Consider the following 20,109-nt stretch of genomic DNA (forward strand, 5'->3'; position numbering starts at 1 on the left):
CCCAGTTCCTTGAATGGGCCAGTGATTTAGTGTTTCTATTAGAGAAAGGCTTTCTATAAAGCTTAGATGGTCTATTAAACCTATTAAGCCTATGAGAGATCCAGAAGTAGTAAAATATTAATTTAAACTTTTCTGGTTTGGAATATGTGATAACTGCATCTTTGCATGCTCTATAGTAAAAGATGCAGCTGAAAGGGCTATTAGCCTAGAAACTTCCTTATGAAAAATATTTCTGCCAAGCAGAATATTTACATACAAATATTGGGAGTGCTTGGTCTTATCAATCATCAAAGCAGATTCATAAGGCTCTTGAGTAGATGCTCCTGGTTCCGGAATCACAGCCGCCCTTCCCCCCACCCCCCACCTCTAATTTTAGGCACAGCACCTGCTCAGCTGAACCTCAGGCTGACAGGCTCATTTTCATACTTGCTGAGGCAGAGCCTTTCTGAAGCCAAGGCAATCTGATTTTTCCTCCTCTCCTATCTTACTCTCCCAGCGTCCTCACTATTCTTTCCTGGGACCAATTCCACCATAAGTTACTGGCACTCAAGTCCTAACCTCAGACTCTGCATTCAGGAGGAACCCAAATTAAGGCAGCTTTCACCTTGGAATTTCATTGTTTGCTGCTTGTATGCAAATGATGATGTTTTACAATGATTTCCTTAATGTACTTAAGGCTCAGAATTTTCAGAGCTTCAACTTTCCTGTACCCAAGTTAGGCTAATTCTGTGTGTTTATTAGTATGTTTGACTTTGAGACTTTCTGGAATTCATAGGAAGAAAAGGTTTTTTTTGTTGTTGTTGTTTAGATTTTTCTTCTCATTCTCCATCCTAGACTCTTTCTTATGGGCTTTTATGAACTAAAATCATCTTGGTCTGGAAAAAAAAAAAAAGTGGAAATAACAGTGAAGTTGTGGTCTTTGAATTTTTGACACTTCAGTGAGTAATTCTCAGCCTGCTCCTTATAAGGCAACTAACCAACCTCTCAGCTGTAGCTATGGCAGGATTTATGGAAACTGATTTAAAGTGAATCTTCTTACACGTTCTCTAGGGATGGATATAAACTCTATCTGAAGTTCAAAGGCTACGATAGCCAATACAAATCTGAAAATTGTAAGCCTTTATTCTTAAAATTATATCTGTTGTTCCCAGACTTTAAATAAAAAGGGGGTGTAAATAACAAGTTTCTTATGTACACATAGTGTGTTATTTTGATCAGGGACATATTTGAACCTGAAAAGAACTCTATGAAAAATGACACTGGATTTCTTTAGCCTGCATATCTCTAGAGGGGCCTTTCCTTTTACCTGACTCCTGTATAATTTAATTGCCAGTGTCTCCCAATCCCACCATAAGCTCAGGGAAGTTTCATATTTGACGAGTTATTGCATCAAATGACTTCTGAAGTGTTTATGTGATTCTTTTAAAAGTGTTAGGAGTCTATTAAATATTGTCTTTTAAAGTCCCACTCAGATGACTCCACTGTAGCCAATTGTTGTTGTTAGTTGCTGTAGCCAGCCCCCCTGCCCCCACATTCATGGAGATACCATGCATGAGGGAATGAAACACTGCCCAGTCCTATGCCTTCCTTATGAACAGTTGTGGATTGGACTGTTGTGATCCATAAGGTTTTTATTGGTTGATTTTTGTAAGTAGATAGCCAGCCCTTTCTTTCTAATCCATCTTAGTCTGGAAGCTCTCCTGAAACCTGTTCAGCATAATAGCAACATGTACAGATGGGTGATGGCTGCCCATGAGGTACATTGTTCGGAATTGAAGCTGGATCTCCTGCATGCAAGGTGAGAATTCTATCACTGAACCATGATTGCCCTGTTGTAGGCAATAGGTGACAAAAATTCAGTAGAATTTAACCCCCAGGTCTTCATCTGTTGTGCACCAGGATTCCAAAAGTATTGCACAACATAACTGGTTATAAGTTAAGAAAAGAATTATGCCCCCACCTCCTCATCATCTCATAGAGAGGCATGTTGAGGCCAGGCCTCTGTTAATCATGCTCTGGGAGTCTGTTCAATGGGGTGAGACCTCCCTCCTCCCATATCCCCAAACCATTATCCCATTTTATGAGCATAATAGCAAACTCATTGGGGAACAAGGGTAAACTACTTGAGGTCAAGAAGTCTAGGTTTGGGATTCTGGATTTTTTAAGAGTAAACTTGCAGCCACCCAACAATGGGAGATCTTGAGGGCCATTGGAAACTGTAATCACCTCTCTGGAAGGAGGAATAATACAGTCCTGTGAAAGCTGAGTTTGGGTGAATTCCCTCAGAATGGGAGCAAGGACAACCTAGACCCAGTTAGCAATTTGTCTGGGACACAAAGCTATCTTTCAAATGGCGACCCTTGGATCATTTTGTTTTTTCAGCTTTATCAGAAAAGGTAGACCAAAGAAAAGAAAAGAAAAGTCTGCCTCTAACTAGAAAGGTCTTTCTCTTTTACCAAGCAGAGGAAGAAGGGGACACCCTGGTAACTAAACAACTGAACCAATTTTGGCAACCACCAGGGTGACAACCACCAGAATTGATTTTCATAACCATCTCCCCACTCTTTCATCTCAAACAGTGTTTGACATCTGAAGTCTATTTTATCTGATATTAATATAGCTAATATAGCTTTTTTTGTTTGTTAGTGTTTACAAGGCATATATTTCTCCACCCATTTAGTTTTAACCTATCTATCTTTGTGCCACATGCATCTGTCAATTTGTCTATTCTAGTGGATTGTGTGTGGCAGTGATGTTGGAAGCTATGCCACCAGTATTAAAATACCAGCAGGGTCACCCACTGTGTACATATTTCAAGAGAGCTTCCAGACTAAGACAGATTAGAGGAAGGACCTGGTGGTCTACTTCTGAAAAAATTGGCCAGTGAAAACCTTATGAATAGCAGAGGAACGTTGCCTGGTATAGAGCCAGAAGACGAGCCCCTCAGGTTAAAAGGCACTCAAAATACAACTGGGTAAGAGCTGCCTCCTTAAAATAGAGTTGACCTTAATGACATGGATGGAGTCAAGCTTTCAGGGTCTTCAACTGCTGAGGTGGTATGACAAGAAATGAGAAGAAACAGCTGCAAACATTCATTAATAATTGGGACATGGAATGTATGAAGTATGAATCTAGGAAAATTAGAAGTCGTCAGAAATGAAATGGACCACATAAAGATCACTAACCTAGGCATTAGTGAGCTGAAATAGACTGGTATTGGCCTTTTTGAATCAGACAATAATATGGTCTACTATGGCAGGAATGAGAAATTGAAGAGGAATGGTGTTGCATTCATTGTCTAAAAGAATTTTCAAGATCTATCCTGAAGTACAACGCTGTCAGTGGTAGGATACTATCCATATGCCTACAAGGAAGACCAGTTAGCGTGACTATTATTCAAATGTACACACCAACTACTAATGCCAAAGATGAGAAAACTGAAGATTTTTTTACCAATTTCCACAGTCTGAAATTGATCAAACATGTAATCAATATGCATTGATAATTACTGGTGATTGGAATGCAAGAGTTGGAGACAAAGAAAAAGGACTGGTAGTTGGAAAATATAGCCTTGTTGATAGAAACAATGCTGGAGATCACATGATAGAATTTTGCAAGACCAACGACTTCTTCACTGCAAATATCTTTTTTCACCAACATGAATGGCAACTATACACATGGACCTCACCAGATGGAATACACAGGAATCAGATCAACTGCATCTGTGGAAAGAGACAATGGAAACTCAATATCATAAGTAAGAACAAGGACAGGGGCTGTTTGTGGAACTGGGTATCAATTGCTCGTATGCAAGTTCAAGTTGAAGTGGAAGAAATTTAGAACAAGTTTATGAAAGCCAAAGTATGATCTTGAGTATATCCCACCTGAATTTAGAGACCATATCGAGAATAAATTTGACACATTGAGCACTAATGACTGAAGACCAGACGAGTTGTGGAATGACATCAAGGACATCATACATGGAGAAAGCAAGAGGTCATTAAAAAGACAGGAGAGAAAGAAAAGACCAAAATAGATGTCAGAAGAGACCCTGAAACTTAGTTTTGAACGTAGAACAGCTAAAGCAAACGGAAGAAATGATGAAGTAAAATAGCTGAAAAAAAGAACTCAAAGGGGCAACACAGGAAGACAAAGTATTATAATGAAATGTGCAAAGAGCTGGAGTTAGAAAACCAAAAGGGAAGAACATGCTTAGCATTTCTCAAGCTGAAAGAACTGAAGAAAAAATTCAATCATTGAGTCGCAATATTAAAGGTTTCTATGGTGAAAATATTGAACAACGCAGGAAGCATCAAAAGAAGATGACAGAAATACACAGAGTCACTGTACCAAAAAGAATTGGTCAATGTTCAACCATTTCAGGAGGTAACATATGATCAGGAAGGAAGAGGTCCAAGGTGCACTGAGGTACTGGCAAAAAACAAGGCTCTAGGAGTTGACGGAATACCAATAGAGATGTTTCCATAAACAAATGCAGTGCTGAGGTGCTCACTAGTCTGTGATAAGAAATTTGGAATACAGCTTCCTGGCCAATCGACTGGAAGAGATTCACATCTGTGCCCATTCCAAAGAAAGTAGAAATTATTGAACCATATGTGGAAATTATCAAACAATATCATTAATACCTCACAAAAGTAAAATTTTGCTGAAGATGATTCAGAAGCAGTTGCAGCAGTACATCAATAGGGAACTGCCAGAGGTTCAAGCCAGATTCAGAAGAATCATGGAATGAGGGATATCATTGCTGATGTCAGATGGACCTTGGCTGAAAGCAGAGAATAACGGAAAGACGTTCACTCGTGCTTTATAGACTGGTGCAAATGCATTTGACTGCGTGGGTCATGACAAATTATGGAAAACATTGCAAAGAATGGGAATTCCAGAACACTTAATTGTGCTCATGAGGAATCTGTGCATAGACCAGGAGGCAGCCATTCAAACAGAATAGGGGGATACTAGGTGATTTAAAGTCAGGAAAGGTTTGTGTCAGGGTTGTGTCCTTTCATCATACTTATTCAACCTGTGTACTCACCACACTTGTTCAATTCGAGAAGCTGGACTATATGAAGAACATGGCATCAAGATTGGAGGAAGGCTTATTAACCTGTAATATGGAAATGACACAACCTTGCTTGCTGAAAGTGAAGAGGACTTAAAGCACTTACTGATGAAGATCAAAGACTACAGTCTTCAGTATGGATTGGACCTCAGCATAAAGAGAATAAAAACCCTTACAAATGGATCAGTAAGCGACATCATGTAAATGGAGAAATGATTGAAGTTGTCAAGGTTTCATTTTACTTGACTCTATAATCAACAGCCTTGGGAGCAGCAGTCAGGAGATAGAACGATGTGTTGTATTGGGGATATCTGCTGCAAGAGACCTCTTTAAAATACTGAAAAAAAGAAGATGTAACTTTGAAGACTACAGTGTGCCTGACCCAAGCCATGGCATATTCAATTTTGCATGTGAAACCTGGACAATGAGTAAAGAAGACCAAAGAAGAAGTCATACCTTTGAGTTATGGTTTTTGTGAAGACTGTGGAGTAGACAGACCATGGACTGCCGGAAGAATGAAAAAATCTGCCTTCGAAGAAGTACAGCCAGAATGCTCCTTAGCAGCAAGGATGGTGAAACTTTGTCTCATGTACTTTGGAGGTGTTATCAGAATAGAGCAGTCCCTAGAGAAGGACATCATGACTGGTAATGTAGAGGGTCAGTGAAACAGAGGAAGACCCTCAGCATGGTGGATTCACACAGTGATTGCAACAATGGACTCAATAACAATGATTTTGAGGATGGCACAGGAATGGGCACTGTTTTGTTCTGTTGTACATAGGGTCTCTGCGTGTCAGAACCAACTCAACGTTTTTAAGTCTTGCTTTTTTATCCAATTTGACAAGCTTTTTCTTATAATTGGTGCATTTAGACCATTCATATTTAAGGTAGTTAATGATATATCCAAAAATGATATGTTTGAATTAAAATATAGCATACTGCTATTTTCTATTTTTTCTTTTTCAGACTCTTAATGAGATAACTGAGCATTTTCTGTGATCCCACTTTATCTCTCCAATAATTTATTATTCCATTTCTTTTTGAAAAAATTTTAATGGTTGCCCTACAGTTTAAAATATACATTTTTAATTAATCTAAGTGTACATTCAAATAATATTATACTGTTTCATGCATACTGTAAGGAATTTGCAACAGTGCATTCCGAATTCTTCCCTCTCATACTTTGTGCTATTGTTATCATATATATTATTTTTTATAAATGCTACACTTATATAATATATTGTTACTATTTTACTTTAGAAAGTTGTCTTTTAAAGCAATTATTAGTAACAGATTTTTATTTCATGTTAATTTATTCTATCTCTAATGTTCTTCATATCTTTGGGAAAGTCTAAGTTTCTAACTGATGGAAGTATCTGAGCCACATTCTTCTACCTCAAGAACTTCCTTTAACATTTCTTGGAGAATAGGTCTACCATCAATAATTTCCCCTAGTCTTTTTTTTTTTTTCTGATAAAGTCTTATTTCTCATTCATTTTTTTAAAAATAAGTTTTACTGTGCTTTAAGTGAAAGTTTACAAATCAAGTCAGTCTCTCACACAAAAACCCATATATACCTTGCTACACACTCCCAATTACTCTCCCCCTAATGAGACAGCCCGCTCTCTCCGTCCACTCTCTCTTTTCGTGTCCTTTTCCCCAGCTTCTAACCCCCTCCACCTTCTCATCTCCCCTCCAGGCAGGAGATGCCAACATAGTCTCAAGTGTCCACCTGATCCAAGAAGCTTCTCACCAGCATCCCTCTCCAACCCATTGTCCAGTCCAATCCGTGTCTGAAGAGTTGGCTTTGGGAATGGCTCCTGTCCTGGGGCAACAGAAGGTCTGGGGGCCATAACCACCAGGGTCCTTCCAGTCTCAGTCAGACCATTAAGTCTGGTGTTAAGAGAATTTGGGGTCTTCATCCCACTGCTCTCCTGCTCGCTCGGGGTTCTCTGTTGTGTTCCCTGTCAGGGCAGTCATCGGTTGTAGCCGGGCATCATCTAATTCTTCTGGTCTCAGGATGATGTAGTCACTGGTTCATGTGGCCCTTTCTGTCTCTTGGGCTTGTAATCACCTTGTGTCCTTGGTGTTCTTCATTCTCCTTTGCTCCAGGTGGGTTGAGACCAATTGATGCATCTTAGATGGCTGTTTGCTAGCATTTAAGACCCCAGAAGCCACTCTTCAAAGTGGGATGCAGAATGTTTTGTTAATAGATTTTATTATGCCAATTGACTTAGAGGTCCCCTGAAGCCATGGTACCCAGACCCCTGCCCTGCTACGCTGGTCTTCGAAGCATTCAGTTTATTCAGGAAACTACTTTTGGTTTAGTCCAATTGTGCTGACCTCCCCTGTATTGTGTATTGTCTTTCCCTTCACCTAAAGTAGTTCTTATCTACTATTAGTGAATGCCCCTCTCCCACCCTCCCTCCCTACCCCCTCTCATAACCACAAAAGAATGTTTTCTTCTCAGTTTAAACTATTTCTCAAGTTCTTATAATAGTGGTCTTATACAATATTTGTCCTTCTGCAACTGACTAATTTCACTCAGCATAATGCCTCCAAGGTTCCTCCATGTTATGAAATGTTTCACAGATTCCTCACTGTTCTTTATCGATGCATAGTATTCCATTGTGTGAATATACCATAATTTATTTATCCATTCATCCGTTGATGGACACCTTCGTTGCTTCCATCTTTTTGCAATTGTAAACAGTACTGCAATAAACATGGATGTGCATATATCTATTTGTGTAAAGAGTCTTTTTTCTCTAGGATATATTCCAAGGAGTGGAATTGCTGGATCGTAAAAATTTTTTTTTTTTTTTATGGTAGTTCTAGTTCTAACTTTTTAAGGAAGCGCCAAATCGATTTCCAAAGTGGTTGTACCACTTGACATTCCCACCAGCAGTGTAGAAGTGTTCCAATCTCTCCACAGCCTCTCCAGCATTTATTCTTTTGTGTTTTTTGGATTAATGCCAGCCTTGTTGGAGTGAGATGAAAGCTCATTGTAGTTTTGATCTGCATTTCTCTAATGGCTAATGATCATGAACATTTCCTCATATATCTGTTAGCTACCTGAATGTCTTCTTTAGTGAAGTGTCTATTCATATCTTTTGCCCATTTTTTAATTGGGTTATTTGTCTTTTTGTAGTTGAGTTCTTGCTGTATCATGTAGATTTTAGAGATCAGGTGCTGATCAGAAATGTCATAGCTAAAAAGTTTTTCCCAGTGTGTAGGTAGTCTTTTTACTCTTTTGGTGAAGTCTTTGGATGAGCATAGGTGTTTGATTTTTAGGAGCTCCCAGCTATCTAGTTTTTCTTCTATGTACTTTATAATGTTTTTTATACTGTTTATGCCATGTATTAGGGCTCCTAATGTTGTCCCTATTTTTTCTTCCATGATCTTTATTGTTTTAGATTTTATATTTAGGTCTTTGATCCATTTTGAGTTCGTTTTTGTGCATGGAGTGAGGTATGGGTCTTGTTTCATTTTTTTACAGATGGATATCCAGTTACGCTAGCACCATTTGTTTAAAAGACTGTCTTTTCCCTATTTAACTGTTTTGGGGCCTTTGTCAAATATCAACTGCTCATATGTGGATGGATTTATGTCTGGATTCTCAGTTCTGTTCTATTGGTCTATGTATCTGTTGTTGTACCAGTACCAGGCTGTTTTGACTACTGTGGTGGTATAATAGGTTCTAAAATCAGGTAAAGTAAGGCCTCCCGCTTTGTTCTTCTTTTTCAATAATGCCTTATTTATCCGGGGCCACTTTCCCTTCCATATGAAATTGGAGATTTGTTTCTCCATCTCATTAAAGAATGTCGTTGGGACTTGGATCGGAATCACATTAAATGTATAGATCGCTTTTGGTAGAATAGACATTTTTATAATGTTAAGCCTTCCTATCCATGAGCAAGGTATGTTCCTCCACTTATGTAAGTCTCTTCTGGTTTTTTGCAGAAGTGTACTGTAGTTTTCTTTGTATAAGTCTTTTACATCTCTGGTAAGATTTATTCCTGAGTATTTTATTTTATCTTATCTTCTTGGGGGCTACTGTAAATGGCATCGATTTGGTGATTTCCTCTTCGATGTTCTTTTTGTTGGTGTAGAGGAATCCAGCTGATTTTTGTATGTTTATCTTGTATCCCGATACTCTGCTGAACTCTTCTATTAGTTTCAGTAGTTTTCTGGAGGATTCCTTAGGGCTTTCCGTGTATAAGATCATGTCACCTACAAATAGAGATACTTTGACTTCTTCCTTGCCAATCTGGATGCGCTTTATTTCTTTATCTAGCCTAATTGCTCTGGCTAGGACTCCCAGCACAATGTTGAATAAGAGTGGTGATAAAGGGCATCCTTGTCTGGTTCCCTGTCTCCATGGGAATGTTTTCAGGCTCTCTCCATTTAGAGTGATGTTGGCTGTTGGCTTTGTAGAAATGCCCTTTATTATGTTGAGGAATTTTCCTTCTATTCCTATTTTGCTGAGAGTTTTTACCATTAATGAGTGTTAAACTTTGTCAAATGCCTTTTCTGCATCAATTGATAAGATCGTGTGATTCTTGTCTTTTGTTTTATTATGTGGTGGATTATATTAATTGTTTTTCTAATGTTTAACCATCCCTGCATACCTGGTATGAATCCCACTTGGTCATGGTGAATTATTTTTTTTGATATGTTGTTGAATTCTATTGGCTAGAATTTTGTTGAGGAATTTTGCATCTACATTCATGAGGAATATAGGTCTATAATTTTCTTTTCTTGTGGTGTCTTTACCTGGTTTTGGTATCAGGGATATGGTGGCTTCATAGAATGAATTTGGTAGTATTCCATCATTTTCTATGCTTTGAAATACCTTTAGTAGTAGTGGTATTAACTCTTCTCTGAAAGTTTGGTAGAACTCTACAGTGAAGCCTTCTGGACCAGGGCTTTTTTTTTGTTGGGAGTTTTTTGATTACCTTTTCAATGTCTTCTTTTGTTATGGGTCTGTTCAGTTGTTCTACCTCTGTTTGTGTTAGTTTAGGTAGGTATGTTTCTAGGAATTCATCCATTTCTTCTAGGTTTTCAAATTTGTTTGAATATAGTTTTTCATAGTAATCTGATATGATTCTTTTAATTTCCATTGGGTCTGTTGTTATATCGCCCATCTCATTTCTTATTTGGGTTATTTGCTTCCTCTCCTGTTTTTCTTTTGTCATTTTGGCCAATGGTTTATCAATTTTGTTGAATTTTTCAAAAAAACAGCTTTTAGTCTTGTTAATTCTTTCAATTGTTTTTCTGTTTTCTATTTCATTTAGTTCAGCTCTAATTTTTATTATTTGTTTTCTTCTGGTGCCTGTGGGTTTCTTTTGTTGCTCTCTTTCTATTTGTTCAAGTTGTAGGGATAGTTCTTTGATTTTGGCCCTTTCTTCTTTTTGGATGTGTGCATTTATTGATATAAATTTGTCTCTGAGCACTGCTTTTGCTGTGTCCCAAAGGTTGTGATAGGAAGTGTTTTCATTCTCATTGGATTCTCTGAATTTCTTTATTCCATCCTTAATATGTTCTATAATCCAGTCTTTTTTGAGCAGGGTATTGTTCAGTTTCCAAGTGTTTGATTTCTTTTCCCTGCTTTTCCTGTTATTGATTTCCACTTTTATGGCCTTATGTTCAGAGAAGATGCTTTGTAATATTTCAATGTTTTCGATTCTGCTAAGGCTTGCTTTATGACCTAATATGTGGTCTATTCTAGAGAATGTTCCATGTGCACTAGAACAGAAAGTATACTTTGCAGCTGTTGGGTGGAGTGTTCTGTATATGTCTACGCGGTCAAGTTGGTTGATTGTGGTATTTAGATCTTCCTTGTCTTTATCGAGCGTCTTTCTGGATGTCCTGTCCCTCACCAAAGTGGTGTGTTGAAGTCTCCTACTATTATTGTGGAGCTGTCTATCTCACTTTTCAATGCTGACAGAGTTTGTTTTATGTATCTTGCAGCCCTATCATTGGGTGCATAAATATTTAATATGGTTATATCTTCTTGGTGAATTGTTCCTTTAATCATTATATAGTGTCCATCCTTATCCTTTCTGATGGATTTAACTTTAAAGTCTATTTTGTCAGAAATTAATATTGCCACTCCTGCTCTTTTTTGATTGTTGTTTGCTTTGTATGTTTTTTTCCATCCTTTGAGTTTTAGTTTGGTCATGTCTCTAAGTCTAAGGTGTGTCTCTTGTAGGCAGCATATAGACAGATCTTGTTTTTTAATCCATTCTGCCCCTCTCTGTCTCTTTATTGGTGCATTTAATCTGTTTACATTCAGGGTAATTATGGATAGGTAGGAATTTGGTGCTATCATTTTGATGTCTTTTTTTGTGTGTTGACAGCTCCTTTTACCCACTTGATTTTATGTGCTGAGTAGATTTTCTTTATATATTGTCCTTTCCTCATATTTGTTGTTGTTGATTTTGTTTCTGCTGAGTCTGTATTTTTCCCTTGTATTTTATTTTGATGAGTAGGATAGTTTGCCTCCTTTGTGGTTACCTTATTATTTACCCCTATTTTTCTAAATTTATAACTAACTTTTATTTCTTTGTACCACTGTATCTTCCTCTCCATATAGAAGGTGTATGATTACATTTCTTAGTCCCTCTTTATTATTTTAATGTTGTCTTCTTTTATACAATAACATCACTGTTACCCTGTGTTGGGCTTTTTTTTTTTTTTAATCTTGCTTTGTTTTTTTGTTTTTTTTTTTTGGATTTCCCTGTCTGGGTTGACTTCTGGTTGCTCTGCCCAGTGTTCTAGTCTTGGGTTGATGCCTGATAGTATTGATTTTCTAACCAAAGAACTCCATTTAGTATTTCTTGTAGTTTTGATTTGGTTTTTATGAATTCCCTCAACTTGTGTTTATCTGGAAATGTCTTAATTTCACCTTCATATTTAAGAGACAGTTTGGATGGATATATGATTCTTGGCAGGCAGTTTTTTTCCTTCAATTTTTTAAATATGTCATCCCATTGTGTTCTTCCCTGCATGGTTTCTGCCCAGTAGTCCAAGCTTATTCTTATTGGCTCTCCCTTTTAGGTGACTTTTCTTTTGTCCCTCGTTGCTCTTATAATTGTCTCTTTATCTTTGGTTTTGGCAAACTTGATTATAATATGTCTTGGTGACTTTCTTTTAAGATCTACCTTACGTGGAGTTTGATGAGCATCTTGGATAGATATCTTCACATCTCTCACAATATCAGGGAAGTTTTCTGCCAACAAATCCTCAACAATTTTCTCTGTATTTTCTGTTATCCCTCCCTGTTCTGGTACTCCAATCACTCGTAGGTTATTTCTCTTGATAGAGTCCCACATGATTCTTAAGTTTTCTTCATTTTTTAAAATTCTTTTATCTGATTTTTCTTCAAATATATTAGTGCCAAGTGATTTATCTTCAAGTTCAGAAATTCTACCTTCTACTTGCTCATTTCTGCTCCTCTGACTTTCTATTGAGTTATCTAATTCTGTAATTTTATTGTTAATCTTCTGAATTTCTGAATGCTTCCTGTCTATGGATTTTTCCAGGTTATTAACCTTTTCATTATGTTCCTGAATAATCTTTCTAATTTATTCAGTTGCTTTATCTTGTGTTCTTTGGCTTGTTCTGCATATTGCCTCATTTCCTTCCTGATGTCTTGAATGGTTCTGTATATTAAACTTTTGTATTCTGCATCTGGTAATTCCAGGAATGCACTTTCATGTAAAAGATCCCTGGATTCCTTGTTTTGAGAGTGTGTTGAGGTGATCATGGCCTGTTTCTTTATGTGACTTGATATTGACTGTCTCTGAGCCATCTATAAGTTATTGTATTAGTTTATGCTTGCTTACTGTGTCATACCTGCTTGCTTTGTTTTGTTTTGGTATACCCCTCTGGGTTGCTTGAGTGAGCTAGCTTGATTAGTTTTGCCTTTGGAGCTCTGATGTCCTGTCCCCAGGCGGCTAGAGCTGTTATCAGGTATATCAGCTTAGGGGTCCATTCAGTTTTCTTGTATGGATTCAGCTCAGGTTTTCAGGTAGCTGATATCAAGTGTGTGGTACAAGCTCTGCCCTACAGTCTTAGAGGGGCAGGGGTGATTGGCGTACATGCTCGTATCTGATTGCAGCAGGGGGTCATGCTCTGAACAAGGCAGGGGGCTGAGAACCAACCCTCAAGTGTCTCTGAGGAAAATGCATCTCTATTCCCTAGAGCGTGCTGGTGAGTGGGCTCTGCAGAGGGACCATGGGCACCCAAAGTTTTTGTTGTAAGGACTGGGAGGTACCAGTTATCCTTGGACCCCTGCACAGGTGGCTGGGCAACCCAAGTGGAGCCACCAGTCCTTAGGTCCCTGTCATGGGTAGCTGAGGACCTTGTTTAATTGGCAAAGCAATGTCAAATGTCAAACACCCACCTCTGCACCGCACAGCTGAAATGGTTGGAGTTTGCCAACAAGGGTCTATTCTCCCGAAATAGGCCCACGCAGGTCCATGCAGAAGGGAAAGGTGCTCAGGGTCCACGGATGGTTTATGCCTGGACAGGAGCCACTTCTGTCCTGAGCTCCCCCAGTTAATGTGGCTAGCAAATTATCTTTCCCCCCAGTTGCAAATTTTTTCCTTCACCAAGGCATGGAGGATGGCTCCAGGTGCTCACCAGTGTTTATCTCAGGTCTAGGGATTCAGCAGCTGAAGCTGGCTTGAGGGCAGTGGAGGGGGGGGGCACAGTAAAATATACACAAGTAGTTAGCTTTTCCGAGAGCACCCTTCTCCTCAGGTTCCAGAGGTGTGAGTGGGCTGTGTGGCTGGCTGCTTCTCCCTGAGGATACTGCGGCCGAACGCTAGGACCAGCCCGTCGCCAGCGCTGCCGCTCCAGGAGTGGTGCCTCAGGGCTCCCTGCGATTCAGGTCCGGTAACTCCTCTCCGCTTCTGAACGGCTTCTCCCTTCGTCTGACCCTCAGTTCATTGTCTAAGCTTGCCTTTGATGCTCAGGGCTTCCAGCTTGTCACAAATATAGTCGTTTCGCTTGTTTTTTTAGGTCTTTGTTGTAAAGAGGGTTCGACGGAAGCGTCTGTCTATTCCACCATCTTGGCTCACCCTCTCCTTCATTTTTGAAATATATTTTTTGCTGGGTCTAGAATTCTGAGTTGATTTTTTTTTTTTCTTTTTGCAGTTTAAAGATGTCACTTCATTGTCATCTTGATTGCATGGTTTCTGGTAATAAATCTTTGTCCTTGTTTCTCTGTACAAAATATATCTGTTCTATCGCTTCTTTCAATTTTTGTTTTCTTCTTTGTTTTCTAGTAGTTTGAATGTTATACATTTAGGTGTTTCTTAGTTTTTGGTATTTGTCTAAGCTTTTCTTGAATCTGTATTTTGATGTATGTCAATAATTTTGGAAAATATTTAGCCATTATCTGTTCAAATATTTCTCTTGACATGTTCTCTCTCTGTGCTCCTTCTGGGAGTCCAATTACATGTTAGACCTTTTGATATTGTCCCACAGTCCTGTCCTTTTTGTTTTTTTAACCTACTTTTTCTCTCTCTCTCTCTTTTTATTTCAATTTGGGTAACTACTGGTGACCTATCTTTAAGCTAACTGAGTCTTTCCTTGGCTGTTTTTAGTTTACTCATCAGCCTTTGAAGGTATTCTTCAGCTCTGTTATTGTCTTATTCATTTCTAGCAATTCCATCTCTCTATCAATTCCATCTTCTGCTGAAACTGTCATATTATCTTGCGTGTTGCCTTCTTTTCCATTAGCACCTTTAACATATTTAGTATGTGGTTGTTTTTAGGTGCTGCCAAGTCAATTTCGACTCATAGTGGCCCTATGCACAACAGAACAAAATACTGCCCAGTTCCGCACCATCCTCACAATCTTTGCTATGCTTGAGCCCATTGTGCAGCCAGTGTGTCAATCCTTCTCATTGAGAGTCTTCCTCTTTTTCACTGACCCTCATGTGAGATGAAGAAGCAAGGATGACAAGACTTTGTCTCACATTATTATTATTATTATTATTATTATACTACATTTATCCTGTGTTGGGCACCACTCTAAGGGCTTTGCTTATATTAGTTCATTTAATCCTCACTTTTTTTATTATGCCAAGGGAAACCCTGGTGGTGTAGTGGTTAAGTGCTACGGCTGCTAACCAAGAGGTTGGCAGTTCAAACCCACCAGGTGCTCCTTGGAAACTCTATCGGGCAGTTCTATTCTGTCCTATAGGGTTGCTATGAGTCAGAATCGACTTGAGGGCAATGGGTTTGTTTTTTTTTTTTTTTTTTTTATGCCAAGAGATAGGAACCCGAGGAACAGAGAAGGTTAGTGCCTAAGGTCACAAAACTAGTATTTAGCAAAGCTGTGATTCAAACCCAGGTGAAGTGATCCCAAAGTCCGTGCTGTGAACAGGCATCCCAAACTATGTTGTGAGTAATTTTCAGGTATATCCCTATATTTCACCATACATCAGTTTCAAAATCTTTGTACTTTTTTGAATACTTAATGATATGCCAGATACTGGACTAAGCATTTCAATTGTACATTCTTTTATAATCCACATTTATAATGTTTAAGCTATCATTTATATTAACATCATAATCTTCAATTTATAGATAAGGAGACTGAGACCCAGAGGGCTTAAAAATTTGCCTAAAATCATAGAGCTATAAATGAGGGAGTCATATTTCAAAACTCAAGCATAGCAACAATTGTTAGGATGGCATAGGACCAGTCAGGGTTCCATTCTGTTGTGCATAGGGTCGCTATGAGTCAGAACTGACCCAACAGCACCTACCAACAACAACATGTTTGAGCCCATTGTTGAAACCACCGTGTCAATCCATCTCATTGAGAGTCTCCCTCTTTTTCCCAGACCTACTACCTTACCAAGTATGATGTCCTTCTCCAGGGACTGGTCCCTCCTGATAACACATCCAAAGTATGTGAGATGAAGTCTCGTCATCCTTGCTTCCAAGAAGTGTTCTGGCTGTACTTCTTCCAAGACAGACTTTGTTTGTTCTTCTGGAAGTCCATGGTATACTCAATATTCTTTGCTAACACAGTAGTTCAAAAGCATCAATTCTTCTTTGATCTTCCTTGTTCATTGTCCAGTTTTGCATGCATATGATGTGATTGAAAATATCATGGCTTAGGTCAGGCACACCTTAGTTCTCAAAGTGACGTCTTTGCTTTGAACACTTTAAAGAGGTATTTTGAAGCAGATTTGCCCAATGTAATACGTTTTATCAGTTATTTTATCACATTTATCATAGTCATCATAGTTACTTTAAATTTCCTGTCTCAGAGTTTCAAAATCTGTGTCATCCAAGTCTTGTTTGATGATTGCTTTGTGTCTTTGGATTGTGTTTTTCTTGCCTTTTTGTATGCTTCATAATTTTTTGTTGAAACCTGGGCATCTTGTGTAGGACATTAGACAGTAAGTTTATGCCTAGAGATGAGCACACCTTTCCTTCTTCTAGGACTTTAGTGAAGGGACTTATCTTAATCTAGACAGGAGTCAGGCTGGATTTGATGTTTGTTGCTGCTGTAATTACCAAAAAAACCCAAACCAAATTCATTGCCACTGAGTCAATCCTGACTCATAATGCCCCTATGGGACAGAGTAGAATTGCCCCATAGGGTTTCCAGGGCTGTACATCTTCACAGAAGCAGACTGCCACATCTTTCTTCCACAGAGTGACTGGTGGGTTTGAACAACTGACCTTTTAGTTAGCAGCCTGGGCTTTAACCACTACATCAACACTGTTCCTCTGTGGTTACCACAGACCTCAAGTTCCTCTAATGATATCTTGTGTTTAGGCTGTGAGCTGGTTTGTAAGAGTTATTTCTTAATTTCTCCTTGCTCTTTGACTTTGAGTCTAACCTTTGTACAGTGCCCCAGAGAGAATCTGTCTTTTGTATTTCTCCAATCTATATTGCACTGTGGAAACCCTGGTGGTATAGTGGTTAAGTGCTACAGCTGCTAATCCCAGGGTCAGCAGTTCAAATCCACCAGGTGCTCCTTGGAAACTCTACAGGGCAGTTCTACTCTGTCCTATAGGGTCGCTATGAGTCAGAATCGACTCGACGGCACTGGGTTTTTGGTTTTGGTATATTGCACTGTTATTTTTACTTGACACTTGTCAGCTGCTGGTGAAGGTAGAAAAAAAAAGGTAGAAGAAGGGGAAATTCCCTGATGTTCTGATAAAACAGTTTCATTGTTGTTTGCTACCATCAAGTTGGCCCTGACTCATTGTAGCCTCGTGTCCATAGAATTCTTTTTGGCTGATTTTCAGAAGTAGATCATCAGGCCTTTCTTCCTGGTCCATTTTAGACCAAAAGCTCCACTGAAACCTGTTTGCATAATAGAAACATGCAAGCCACCACTGATAGGTGGGTGGTGGGTACAATCACTGAGCCCCTGGGCCTCAGGGGTTTAGCCTTCACGGGTGTTCCTGAGACTCTTCCTGATCTAATGCCAGGCCTAGAATTCATTATGCCCCTTCCCAGGTGGTTGAGTTTCTCTTTTTTCTCATCCCTTATCTCAGCTTCAGTAGTCTTCCACCAGACCCTTATTCTACAATTTCACTTCTTTTTCCTCTGTAGATTAAAACTTTTGCTGCATAGGGGACAGAGAAAGTGGGTCTGGGCAGTATTTCAGCAGTGGCAGCTGTCTACCTTCCCCAGCCAACACGACAAGGGAAGCTTTCTCAGAATTCTCCCATATTTTCCCTTAGAGTGCCTGGTAGGGTTCATGGAGGGTAAGTCTGCAAGTAAGTGCCAAGCCTCCTAGATCTGCAGCTCCCAGGGGCTTCCTACTCTCATGCCAGTCCACACTTGGCTCTTAGATTTTATTTAAAATTTTACCTGAATTCTTCATAGTTTGTATGGTGTCCGGGGATATCAGACCCAAGTGAATAAATGCCCAGGTACTGTTTCTCCTGCAGATTCCTGTCTTTCTCCAAATTTTGGATTAGTCGTGTGCTTTGCAACTTCAGTTCTCTGATAGAGTAACAAAATGTTAATTTGCAGTTTTTCCAGATTTTTAAATAGTTCTAAGTATAGGAACAATGATCTTTTCAGCTATATACCTCCAAGCTGAACCTAGAATCACCAGTGTCTATTAGAAAGTAGTGTTTAAAAATTTTCCAAATGGATGGATTGGAAAATTCAATAGAAAAGATGTCAGTTCTCCCCAAATTTATACATGTGTGCAATTTCCATCAAACTCACAGTAAGGTTTTTATAGACATAGACTAGCTTATTCTAATATTTATATGGAAAGGAAAAGGATATAAAATAGCTAAAAAGAATTTTGAAAAAGAAGAATAAAGCTGAAGGATCACTTTGGCCCATGTTAAGGCTTTCTATAGAGCTACAGTCATCAAGAGATTGTGGTATTGGCAAAGTGATAGACGCATAGATCAATGGAACAGAATAGTGAATCCAGAAATAGACCTACACATATGGCCAAATGGTTTTTTTACAAAGGAGCTAAAACAATCCAATAGAGGAAGGACAGCCTTTTCAAAGAATGGTGCAGGAGAAATTAGATATCCATAGACAAAAAAAAAAAAAAACCCAAATCAAAAACCTCCTCCTAAATTCATACCCTAGGGTCGCTATAAGTTGGAATCAACTCGACGGCACTGGGTTGGGGTACATGAAAACTTACTCAAAATGGACCATGGACTTGAAGGTAAAATGTACAACTAAAATAGCTGTATAAAAAAGAAAAAAATCTTCAGGATTTAGAGCTAAATGAAGACTTTTTTTTACTTGACTCCTAAAGTACAATCTATAAACGAAAAATTGACAAATGAACCTCATAAAAAGTAAAACGTTTCGATCTGTGAAAGAGGCTGTGAGGAAGATGAGGAAGCCAGGTACAGACTCAAAGAAAATATTTAAAGACCACATATTCAACAAAAGTCTTGTGTCTGGAATATATAGACTCTCAGAGCTCAACCATGAAAGGCGAACAATTGGATTAGAAAATAAGTAAAGGACATGAATAGACATTTTACTGAAGCATACAAACAGAAGGAAAATAAGCACATGAAAAAATGCTTATCATCTTTAGACGTTATGGAAATGCAACTTAAAACTACACGTTTATTAAAATGGCTAAAATAAAAATAGCGATAACATCAAATTCTGGCAAAGATGGGGAGAAACTAGACTACTTATATATTGCTGGTGAGACTAGGAAGTGGTAGACATTCTGGAAATTAGTTTGGTAGTTTCTTATAAAAAAAACATGCATTTACCATATGACTGAGCAATTGTACTTTTTGGACATTTATCCCAGAGAAATAAAAGCTTACAGTCACAAAGAAACCTGTATATGAATATTCATAGCAGTTTTATTCTTTATAGGCAAAAACTGAAAATAACCCAAATGTCTTTTAACTGGTCAACGATTGTTGTTGTTTTTAGGTGCTGTTGAGTTGGTTCCAACTCATAGCAACTCTACATACCACAGAATGAAACACTGCCCAGTTCTGTGCCGTGCTCGCAATCCTTATTATGCTTGAGCCCATTGTTGCAGTCAGAGTGTCAGTCCACCTCTCTGAGGGTCTTCTTCTTTTCTGCTGACCTTGTACTTTACCAAGCATGATGTCCTTCTCCAGGGACTGATCACTCCCAACAACATGTCCAAAGTATGTAAAACACAGTCTAGCCATCCTTGCTCCTAAGGAGCATTCTGGTTGTGCTTCTTCACAGACAGATTTGTTCGTTCTTTTGCCAGTCCATGGTATATTCAATATTCTTCACCAACACCACAATTCAAAGGTGTCAATTTTCCTTCCATCTTCCTTATTCATTGTCCGGCTTTTGCATGCATATGATATGATTGAAAAGACTGTGGCTTGGGTCAGGCACACTTTAGTCTTCAAAGTAACATCTTTGCATTTCAACACTTTAAAGAAGTCCTTCGCAGCAGATTTGCCTAATGCAATGTGTCTTTTGATATCTTGACTGCTGCTTCCATGAGTGTTGATTGTGGATCCAAGTAAAATGAAATCCTTGACAG

This window comes from Loxodonta africana, chromosome 10, assembly GCF_030014295.1.
Source record: "Loxodonta africana isolate mLoxAfr1 chromosome 10, mLoxAfr1.hap2, whole genome shotgun sequence".
Classification (NCBI taxonomy): Eukaryota; Metazoa; Chordata; class Mammalia; order Proboscidea; family Elephantidae; genus Loxodonta; species Loxodonta africana.